This window comes from Elephas maximus, chromosome 18, assembly GCF_024166365.1.
Source record: "Elephas maximus indicus isolate mEleMax1 chromosome 18, mEleMax1 primary haplotype, whole genome shotgun sequence".
NCBI lineage: Eukaryota > Metazoa > Chordata > Mammalia > Proboscidea > Elephantidae > Elephas > Elephas maximus.
In genome coordinates, this window is record NC_064836.1 from 1,505,047 (window position 1) to 1,515,371 (window position 10,325).

Below are 10,325 nucleotides of genomic sequence, written 5' to 3' on the forward strand. Positions count from 1 at the left end.
GATGCTAACGTTAGGTTTATGGTTAGGGTTGGGTTAATGTTAGAGTTAGGGTTAGATTAGGTTTAATGTTCGTGTTTGGGTTAGGGATAAGGTTAGGGATAGCATTAGGTTTAGGGTTGGGGATACGGTTAGGGGTTAGGGTGAGGGTTGTGGTTAGGGTGTGGGTTAGGGTTAGGTTTACAGTTAAGGTGAGGGTTTAGGGTCAGTGTTATAGTTAGGGTTCGAGTTAGAGTTTGGGTTAGGTTTAGGGTGAAGTTTCAGTTAATAGTAAGGGTCAGGGTAAGGGTTAGGGTTAAGATTACAGTTAGGGTTAAGTTTAGTGTTAGGGTTAGGGTTAGGGTAGGGGTAAGGTTAGGGTTAAGGCTAGGTTTACGGTAAAGGGTAGGGCTAGGTTAGGGTTAGGTTTAGAGTTAGAGCTAGTACTAGGGTTTAGGGTAAGAGGTAGGGTCAGGTTTAGAGTTTTTGTTAGTTTTAGGGTGGAGTTAAGGTTAAGTTTAGCGTTAGGGTAAGTGTTAGGTTTAGGTCAGGGTTAAGGTTAGGGTTAGGGAAAGGGTTAGGTGTTCGTGGGAGGGTTAGTGTTAGGTTTACACTTAAGCTGTTGTTTTACAGTGTTACGGTTAGGTCAGGGTTGTAGTTAGGGTTAGGATGAGGTTTAGGTTTAGGGCTATATTTAGGGGATAGTTTAGGGTTTTTTAGGGTTAGGTTTGGTTTTAGGGTTAAGGTTAGGCTTAGGTTTATCTTGAAATTTATGTTAAGGATGAGGGTTAGGGTTAGCGTTAGGGTTAGGTGTTTGGGTTAAGGTTAGGGTTAGGTTTAGGGTTTGGGTTGGGGTTAGGTGTTTCGGTTAATGTTAGGGTCAGGTTTAGGGTAAGGGTTAGGGTTCGGTTTAGGATCAGGCTTACGGTTAGGGTTAGAATTAGGGTTAGTGGTTAGGCTTAGGCTTAGGGTTAAGGTTAGGTTTAGGCTAAAGATCAGGATTTGATTTCGAGTTAGGTGTTAGTGTTTCGGTTAGGTTTAGGGTAGGGTTATATTTAGGGTTAGGTTAAGAGTTAGATTTATGGTTACAGTTAAGGGGAGGGTTTTGGGTAAGTGTTACATTTAGGGTTAGGGTTAGGTTTAGGGCTAGGGCTAGGGTTAGGTTTAGATTTCGCGTTACAGGTTAGGGTTAGGTTTAAGTTTATGGTAGGGTAAAGTTAGGGTTAAGGTTTGGTTAGGGTTAGGGTCAGGGTTAGGATTAGGATTAGGTTTAGGGTGAGGGTTAGGGTCAGAGTTATTGTAAGGGTTAGGTTTGGGGTTACAGGTGGGCCAAGGTTAAGGTTAGGGTCAGGGTTAAAGTTAGGGTGTGCTTTAGATTAGGGATAGGGTGAAGTTTAAGATAGGGTGAGGGTTAGGGTTATGGCTAAGGTTTGCTTGAGTTTTCAGGTTAGTGTTAAGGTTATGTTTAGGGTTAGGAATAAGTTTATGGGTTCTGTTTACTTTTAGGGTTAGGGGTAGATTTTAGGTTAGGGTTAAGTTCAGTGTTACGGTTAGGGTTAGGTTTACGGTATGTGTTAGGCATTGTGGTTGGTGTGAGGATTAGGTTTAGGATTAGGGTTGGGTAGGGTTAGAATTATGGTTATGGTAAGGTGTTAGGGATTAGAGGAGTAGTTTTGGGTTAGGGCTTGGGTGAGGGTTCCGGTTAGGCATTGTGGTTCTGGTCATGGTTAGTTTTGGTTTAGGGTTAGGGTTAGTTTTATGATTAGGTTTAGGGTTAGTTTTATGATTAGGTTTAGGGTTAGTGTTAGAGTTAGGGTCAGGCTTTGGTGCTAGGGGTTAGGTTTTGGGTTAGGGTTAGGGTTATCGTTAGGGCTTAGGTTTTCAGGTGAGTGTTAGGGTTAGGGTTAGGGATAGCGTTAGGGTTAGCTTTTGGGGGTACGGTTAGGGGTTAGGTGAGGGTTACAGTTAGTATTGCAGTTAAGGTTAGGTTTTAGGGCAAGTGTTATGATTAGGGTTAGAGTTAGAGTTAGGGTTAGGTTTAGGGTTAGGTGCAGGGTAAGTTTTAGGTTTAAGTCCTGGTTTAGGGTTAGAGTTAGTGTCCTATTTAGGGTCAAGTTTAGAGTTCGGGGAAGGTTTAGGATTAGGTCTATTGTTGGGCTTAGGATTAGGGTTAGGTTCAGAGCTATTGTAAGGCTTAGGTTTAGGGTTACAGATGGACTAGCTTTACGGTTAGAGTTAGGTTTAAGGTTAGGGTTTGGGCTAGGTTTACGTTTACGGTTATGGTTAGGGTTAGGATTTGGTTGAAGTTTAGCATAGGCTGAGGGTTACTTTTAGGGTTAGGGCTAGAGTTTGGGTTTGTGTTCAGGTTAGTGTTATGGTTAGATTTAGGGTCCAGTTTAGGGTTAGGGGTTATGTTTAGTGTTAGGGTTAGTTTTAGGTTTAGGGTTAGTGTGAAGTTTAGGTTAAGGGTGAGAGTTAGGATTAGGGTTAGTGTTAGACGTTAGGTTTAGGATGCTACTTTTAGGTTTATGGTTAGGGTAGGTTTAAGTTTAGGGTTAATGTTAGGGTTAGTGTCAGATTAGGGTTACTGTTCGTGTTAGGGTTACAGTTAGGGTTAGGGATAGCATTTGGTTTAGGGTTAGGAATATAGTTAGGGGTTAGGGTGAGGGTTGGGGATATGGTGAGGGTTAGGTTTAGGTTTACAGTTAAGGTGAGGGTTTAGGGTAATTGTTATGGTTAGGGTTAGAGTTAGGGTCATGGTGAAGTTTCAGTTAATAGAGGGGTTCAGGGTTAATGTTAGATTTAGGGTTAAGGTTAGTGTTAGGGTTAGGTTTAGGTTAGGGTTAAGGTAGCGGTCGGGTTAGGGTTAAGACTAGGTTTACGGTAAAGTGTAAGGCTAGGTTAGGGTTAGGTTTAGAGTTAGTGCTAGGCTCTAGGGTTAGGGTTAAGGTCAGGTTTAGAGTTATTGTTAGGTTTACGGTTAAGGTTAGGGTAGAGTTAAGGTTAAGGTTAAGTTTAAGGTTAGGGTAAGAGTTAGGTTTACGTCAGGTTTAGGGTTAGGATGAGGGATAGGGTTAGGGTTAGGGAAAGGGTTAGGGTTTCGTGTGAGGATTAGTGTTATGTTTACATTAAGCTGATGTTTTTGGGTGTTACAGTAAGGTTTAGGGTTAGAGTTAGGTTAGGTTTAGAGTTAGGGCTAGAGTATGGCGATAGTGCTTTAGGCTTAGGTTTAGGGTGAAATTTAGGTTAAGGATGAGGGTTAGGGTTGGGGTAGGTGTTTGGATTAATCTTAGGGTCAGGTTTAGGGTTCTGGTTTAGAGTTCAGTTTAGATTCAGGGTTAGGGGTAGACTTAGGTTTAGGGCTAGGGTTAGGTTTAGCGTTAGTTTAGCTCAGGGTTAAGGTTTGAATGAAGTTAGGGTAGGTTTAGGGTTATGGTTAGGTTGAAATTTGGGTTAAGTGTGAGGGTTTGGTTTCGGGTTGGGGTTAGAGTTAGGGTTAGTGGTTCAGGTTAGGTTTAGGGTTAAGGTTAGGTTTAGGCTAAGCATTAGGGTTAGAGTTAGGGTTAGTGGTTAGTGTGTCAGTTAGGTTTAGGATAGGGTTATAATTAGGGTTAAGTTTAGGGTTACGGTAAGAGTTAGATTTACTTTTACAGTTAAGGTGAGGGTTTTGCGTAACTGTTACGGATAGGGTTAGGGCTAGGTTTAGGGTTAGAGTTGGGTTAGGGGTTAGGTTTAGGTTAAGTTTATGGTAGGCTTAAAGTTAGGGTTAAGGTTAGGTTAGGGTTAGGGTCAGGGTTAGGATTAGAATTAGGTTTCGGGCGAGGGTTAGTGTCAGATTTATTACAAGGGTTAGGTTTAGGGTTACAGACGGGCCAAGGTTAAGGTTAGGGTTAGGTTTAGGGGTAGGATTAGGGCTAAAGTTAGGGTTAGCTTTAGGTTAGGGATAGGATGAAGTTTAAGATAGGGTGAGGGTTAGGGTTATGGCTAAGGTTTGGGTTAGTTTTCGGGTTAGTGTTAAGGTTATGTTTAGGGTTAGGGTTAAGTTTATGGGTTGTGTTTAGTTTTAGGGTTAGGGTTAGATTTAAGGTTAGGGTTAAGTTTAGTGTAACAGTTAAGGTTACGGTTTGTGTTAGGCATTGTGGTTGGGGTGAGGTTTAGGTTTAGGGTTAGGGTTGTGTATGCTTAGGATTATGGTTATGGTAAGGTGTTAGGGGTTAGAAGTGTAGTTTAGGGTTAGGGGTGGGTGAGGGTTCTGGTAAAGCATTGTGGTTCCGACCATGGTTAGGTTTGGTTTAGGGTTACGGTTAGGTTTATGATTAGGTTTCAGGTTAATGTTCGAGTTCGAGTTAAGGTTTGGGTTAGGCTTTGGTGTTAGGGGTTAGGGTTTTGGGTTAGGGTTAGGGTTATTGTTAGTGCTCAGGGGTTCAGGTTAGTGTTAGGGTTAGGGTTACGGATAGCATCAGGGTTAGGGTTGGGGATACGGTTAGGGGTTAGGGTGAGGGTTACGGTTCCTTTTACAGTTTAGGTGAGGGTTTAGGTTAAGTGTCATCATTAGGGTTAGAGTTAGGGTTATGGTTAGGTGTAGGGCAATATTTAGGTTTAGGTGCCGGTTTAGTGTTAGAGTCAGTGGTCAATTTAGGGTCAAGGTTAGATTTAGGGTTAGGGTAAGGTTTAGGTCTAGGGTAAGGATTAGGTTTAGGGTTAGGTTCAGGGCTATTGTAAGGGTTAGGTTTAGGGTTCCATTTGGACTAGCATTATGGTTAGAGTTATGTTCAAGGATAGGGTTTGGGTTAGGTTTAGGTTTAGGGTTAGGGTTTGGATGAAGTTTAGGATAGGGTGAGGGTTATTTTTATGGTTTGGGCTAAAGATTGGTTTTGTGTTCAGCTTAGTGTTAAGGTTAGGTTTAGGGTTCGGTTTTGGGTTAGGGGTTATGTTTAGGGTTTGGGTTACGCTTTGGTTTAGGGTTAGTGAAGTTTAGGTTAAGGGTGAGGGTTAGGATAAAGGTTAGGATTAGGTTTATGGTAAGGTGTTAGTGGTTAGAGGTGTAGTTTAGGGTTAGGGTTTGGGTGAGGGTTCCGGTTAGGAATTGTGGTTCTGGTCATGGTTGGGTTTGGTTTAGGTTTATGATTAGGTTTCGGGTTAGTGGTAGAGTTAGGGTGAGAGTTAGGGTTAAGGTTTGGATTAGGCTTTGGTGTTAGGGGTTAGGGTTTGTGTTAGAGTTAGGGTTATCGTTAGGGCTCAGGGGTTTCAGGTTAGTTTTAGGGTTAAGGTTAGGGATTGCATTAGGGTTAGGTTTGGGGGATACGGTTAGGGGTTAGGGTGAGGGTTACGGTTAGTTTTGCAGTTAAAGTGTGGGTTTAGGATAAGTGTTATGATTAGGGTTAGAGTTGGAGTTATTTTTAGGTTTAGGGTTAGGTGTAGGGGAAGATTTAGGTTTAGGTCCAGGTTCAGGGTTAGAGTTAGTGTTCTCTTTAGGGTCAAGGGTGCAGTTAGGGTTAGGTTAGGATTAGGTCTAGGGCTAGGATTAGGTTTAGGGTTAATTTCCGGGCTATTGTAAGGGTTAGGTTTAGGGTTACAGATGGACTAGCGTTATGGTTAGAGGTAGGTTTAAGGTTAGGGTTTGGGTTAGGTTTAGGTTTAGGTTTAAGGTAGCGTTAGAGTTTGGATGAAGTTTAGGATAGCGTGAGGGTTATTTTTATGGTTAGGGCTAGAGTTTGGGTTTGTGTCCAGGTTAGCTTTAAGGCTAGGGTTCAGGTTAGGGTTAGGGGTTATGTTTAGGGTTAGGGTTATGTTTTGGTTTAGGGTTAGTGTGAAGTTTAGGTTAAGGGTGAGGGTTAGGATAAGAGTTAGAATTAGGGTTAGGATTATAGTTAGTGTTAGAGGTTAGATTTAGGATGCTAACGTTAGGTTTATGGTTAGGGTTGGGTTAATGTTAGAGTTAGGGTTAGATTAGGTTTAATGTTCGTGTTTGGGTTAGGGATAAGGTTAGGGATAGCATTAGGTTTAGGGTTGGGGATACGGTTAGGGGTTAGGGTGAGGGTTGTGGTTAGGGTGTGGGTTAGGGTTAGGTTTACAGTTAAGGTGAGGGTTTAGGGTCAGTGTTATAGTTAGGGTTCGAGTTAGAGTTTGGGTTAGGTTTAGGGTGAAGTTTCAGTTAATAGTAAGGGTCAGGGTAAGGGTTAGGGTTAAGATTACAGTTAGGGTTAAGTTTAGTGTTAGGGTTAGGGTTAGGGTAGGGGTAAGGTTAGGGTTAAGGCTAGGTTTACGGTAAAGGGTAGGGCTAGGTTAGGGTTAGGTTTAGAGTTAGAGCTAGTACTAGGGTTTAGGGTAAGAGGTAGGGTCAGGTTTAGAGTTTTTGTTAGTTTTAGGGTGGAGTTAAGGTTAAGTTTAGCGTTAGGGTAAGTGTTAGGTTTAGGTCAGGGTTAAGGTTAGGGTTAGGGAAAGGGTTAGGTGTTCGTGGGAGGGTTAGTGTTAGGTTTACACTTAAGCTGTTGTTTTACAGTGTTACGGTTAGGTCAGGGTTGTAGTTAGGGTTAGGATGAGGTTTAGGTTTAGGGCTATATTTAGGGGATAGTTTAGGGTTTTTTAGGGTTAGGTTTGGTTTTAGGGTTAAGGTTAGGCTTAGGTTTATCTTGAAATTTATGTTAAGGATGAGGGTTAGGGTTAGCGTTAGGGTTAGGTGTTTGGGTTAAGGTTAGGGTTAGGTTTAGGGTTTGGGTTGGGGTTAGGTGTTTCGGTTAATGTTAGGGTCAGGTTTAGGGTAAGGGTTAGGGTTCGGTTTAGGATCAGGCTTACGGTTAGGGTTAGAATTAGGGTTAGTGGTTAGGCTTAGGCTTAGGGTTAAGGTTAGGTTTAGGCTAAAGATCAGGATTTGATTTCGAGTTAGGTGTTAGTGTTTCGGTTAGGTTTAGGGTAGGGTTATATTTAGGGTTAGGTTAAGAGTTAGATTTATGGTTACAGTTAAGGGGAGGGTTTTGGGTAAGTGTTACATTTAGGGTTAGGGTTAGGTTTAGGGCTAGGGCTAGGGTTAGGTTTAGATTTCGCGTTACAGGTTAGGGTTAGGTTTAAGTTTATGGTAGGGTAAAGTTAGGGTTAAGGTTTGGTTAGGGTTAGGGTCAGGGTTAGGATTAGGATTAGGTTTAGGGTGAGGGTTAGGGTCAGAGTTATTGTAAGGGTTAGGTTTGGGGTTACAGGTGGGCCAAGGTTAAGGTTAGGGTCAGGGTTAAAGTTAGGGTGTGCTTTAGATTAGGGATAGGGTGAAGTTTAAGATAGGGTGAGGGTTAGGGTTATGGCTAAGGTTTGCTTGAGTTTTCAGGTTAGTGTTAAGGTTATGTTTAGGGTTAGGAATAAGTTTATGGGTTCTGTTTACTTTTAGGGTTAGGGGTAGATTTTAGGTTAGGGTTAAGTTCAGTGTTACGGTTAGGGTTAGGTTTACGGTATGTGTTAGGCATTGTGGTTGGTGTGAGGATTAGGTTTAGGATTAGGGTTGGGTAGGGTTAGAATTATGGTTATGGTAAGGTGTTAGGGATTAGAGGAGTAGTTTTGGGTTAGGGCTTGGGTGAGGGTTCCGGTTAGGCATTGTGGTTCTGGTCATGGTTAGTTTTGGTTTAGGGTTAGGGTTAGTTTTATGATTAGGTTTAGGGTTAGTTTTATGATTAGGTTTAGGGTTAGTGTTAGAGTTAGGGTCAGGCTTTGGTGCTAGGGGTTAGGTTTTGGGTTAGGGTTAGGGTTATCGTTAGGGCTTAGGTTTTCAGGTGAGTGTTAGGGTTAGGGTTAGGGATAGCGTTAGGGTTAGCTTTTGGGGGTACGGTTAGGGGTTAGGTGAGGGTTACAGTTAGTATTGCAGTTAAGGTTAGGTTTTAGGGCAAGTGTTATGATTAGGGTTAGAGTTAGAGTTAGGGTTAGGTTTAGGGTTAGGTGCAGGGTAAGTTTTAGGTTTAAGTCCTGGTTTAGGGTTAGAGTTAGTGTCCTATTTAGGGTCAAGTTTAGAGTTCGGGGAAGGTTTAGGATTAGGTCTATTGTTGGGCTTAGGATTAGGGTTAGGTTCAGAGCTATTGTAAGGCTTAGGTTTAGGGTTACAGATGGACTAGCTTTACGGTTAGAGTTAGGTTTAAGGTTAGGGTTTGGGCTAGGTTTACGTTTACGGTTATGGTTAGGGTTAGGATTTGGTTGAAGTTTAGCATAGGCTGAGGGTTACTTTTAGGGTTAGGGCTAGAGTTTGGGTTTGTGTTCAGGTTAGTGTTATGGTTAGATTTAGGGTCCAGTTTAGGGTTAGGGGTTATGTTTAGTGTTAGGGTTAGTTTTAGGTTTAGGGTTAGTGTGAAGTTTAGGTTAAGGGTGAGAGTTAGGATTAGGGTTAGTGTTAGACGTTAGGTTTAGGATGCTACTTTTAGGTTTATGGTTAGGGTAGGTTTAAGTTTAGGGTTAATGTTAGGGTTAGTGTCAGATTAGGGTTACTGTTCGTGTTAGGGTTACAGTTAGGGTTAGGGATAGCATTTGGTTTAGGGTTAGGAATATAGTTAGGGGTTAGGGTGAGGGTTGGGGATATGGTGAGGGTTAGGTTTAGGTTTACAGTTAAGGTGAGGGTTTAGGGTAATTGTTATGGTTAGGGTTAGAGTTAGGGTCATGGTGAAGTTTCAGTTAATAGAGGGGTTCAGGGTTAATGTTAGATTTAGGGTTAAGGTTAGTGTTAGGGTTAGGTTTAGGTTAGGGTTAAGGTAGCGGTCGGGTTAGGGTTAAGACTAGGTTTACGGTAAAGTGTAAGGCTAGGTTAGGGTTAGGTTTAGAGTTAGTGCTAGGCTCTAGGGTTAGGGTTAAGGTCAGGTTTAGAGTTATTGTTAGGTTTACGGTTAAGGTTAGGGTAGAGTTAAGGTTAAGGTTAAGTTTAAGGTTAGGGTAAGAGTTAGGTTTACGTCAGGTTTAGGGTTAGGATGAGGGATAGGGTTAGGGTTAGGGAAAGGGTTAGGGTTTCGTGTGAGGATTAGTGTTATGTTTACATTAAGCTGATGTTTTTGGGTGTTACAGTAAGGTTTAGGGTTAGAGTTAGGTTAGGTTTAGAGTTAGGGCTAGAGTATGGTGATAGTGCTTTAGGCTTAGGTTTAGGGTGAAATTTAGGTTAAGGATGAGGGTTAGGGTTGGGGTAGGTGTTTGGATTAATCTTAGGGTCAGGTTTAGGGTTCTGGTTTAGAGTTCAGTTTAGATTCAGGGTTAGGGGTAGACTTAGGTTTAGGGCTAGGGTTAGGTTTAGCGTTAGTTTAGCTCAGGGTTAAGGTTTGAATGAAGTTAGGGTAGGTTTAGGGTTATGGTTAGGTTGAAATTTGGGTTAAGTGTGAGGGTTTGGTTTCGGGTTGGGGTTAGAGTTAGGGTTAGTGGTTCAGGTTAGGTTTAGGGTTAAGGTTAGGTTTAGGCTAAGCATTAGGGTTAGAGTTAGGGTTAGTGGTTAGTGTGTCAGTTAGGTTTAGGATAGGGTTATAATTAGGGTTAAGTTTAGGGTTACGGTAAGAGTTAGATTTACTTTTACAGTTAAGGTGAGGGTTTTGCGTAACTGTTACGGATAGGGTTAGGGCTAGGTTTAGGGTTAGAGTTGGGTTAGGGGTTAGGTTTAGGTTAAGTTTATGGTAGGCTTAAAGTTAGGGTTAAGGTTAGGTTAGGGTTAGGGTCAGGGTTAGGATTAGAATTAGGTTTCGGGCGAGGGTTAGTGTCAGATTTATTACAAGGGTTAGGTTTAGGGTTACAGACGGGCCAAGGTTAAGGTTAGGGTTAGGTTTAGGGGTAGGATTAGGGCTAAAGTTAGGGTTAGCTTTAGGTTAGGGATAGGATGAAGTTTAAGATAGGGTGAGGGTTAGGGTTATGGCTAAGGTTTGGGTTAGTTTTCGGGTTAGTGTTAAGGTTATGTTTAGGGTTAGGGTTAAGTTTATGGGTTGTGTTTAGTTTTAGGGTTAGGGTTAGATTTAAGGTTAGGGTTAAGTTTAGTGTAACAGTTAAGGTTACGGTTTGTGTTAGGCATTGTGGTTGGGGTGAGGTTTAGGTTTAGGGTTAGGGTTGTGTATGCTTAGGATTATGGTTATGGTAAGGTGTTAGGGGTTAGAAGTGTAGTTTAGGGTTAGGGGTGGGTGAGGGTTCTGGTAAAGCATTGTGGTTCCGACCATGGTTAGGTTTGGTTTAGGGTTACGGTTAGGTTTATGATTAGGTTTCAGGTTAATGTTCGAGTTCGAGTTAAGGTTTGGGTTAGGCTTTGGTGTTAGGGGTTAGGGTTTTGGGTTAGGGTTAGGGTTATTGTTAGTGCTCAGGGGTTCAGGTTAGTGTTAGGGTTAGGGTTACGGATAGCATCAGGGTTAGGGTTGGGGATA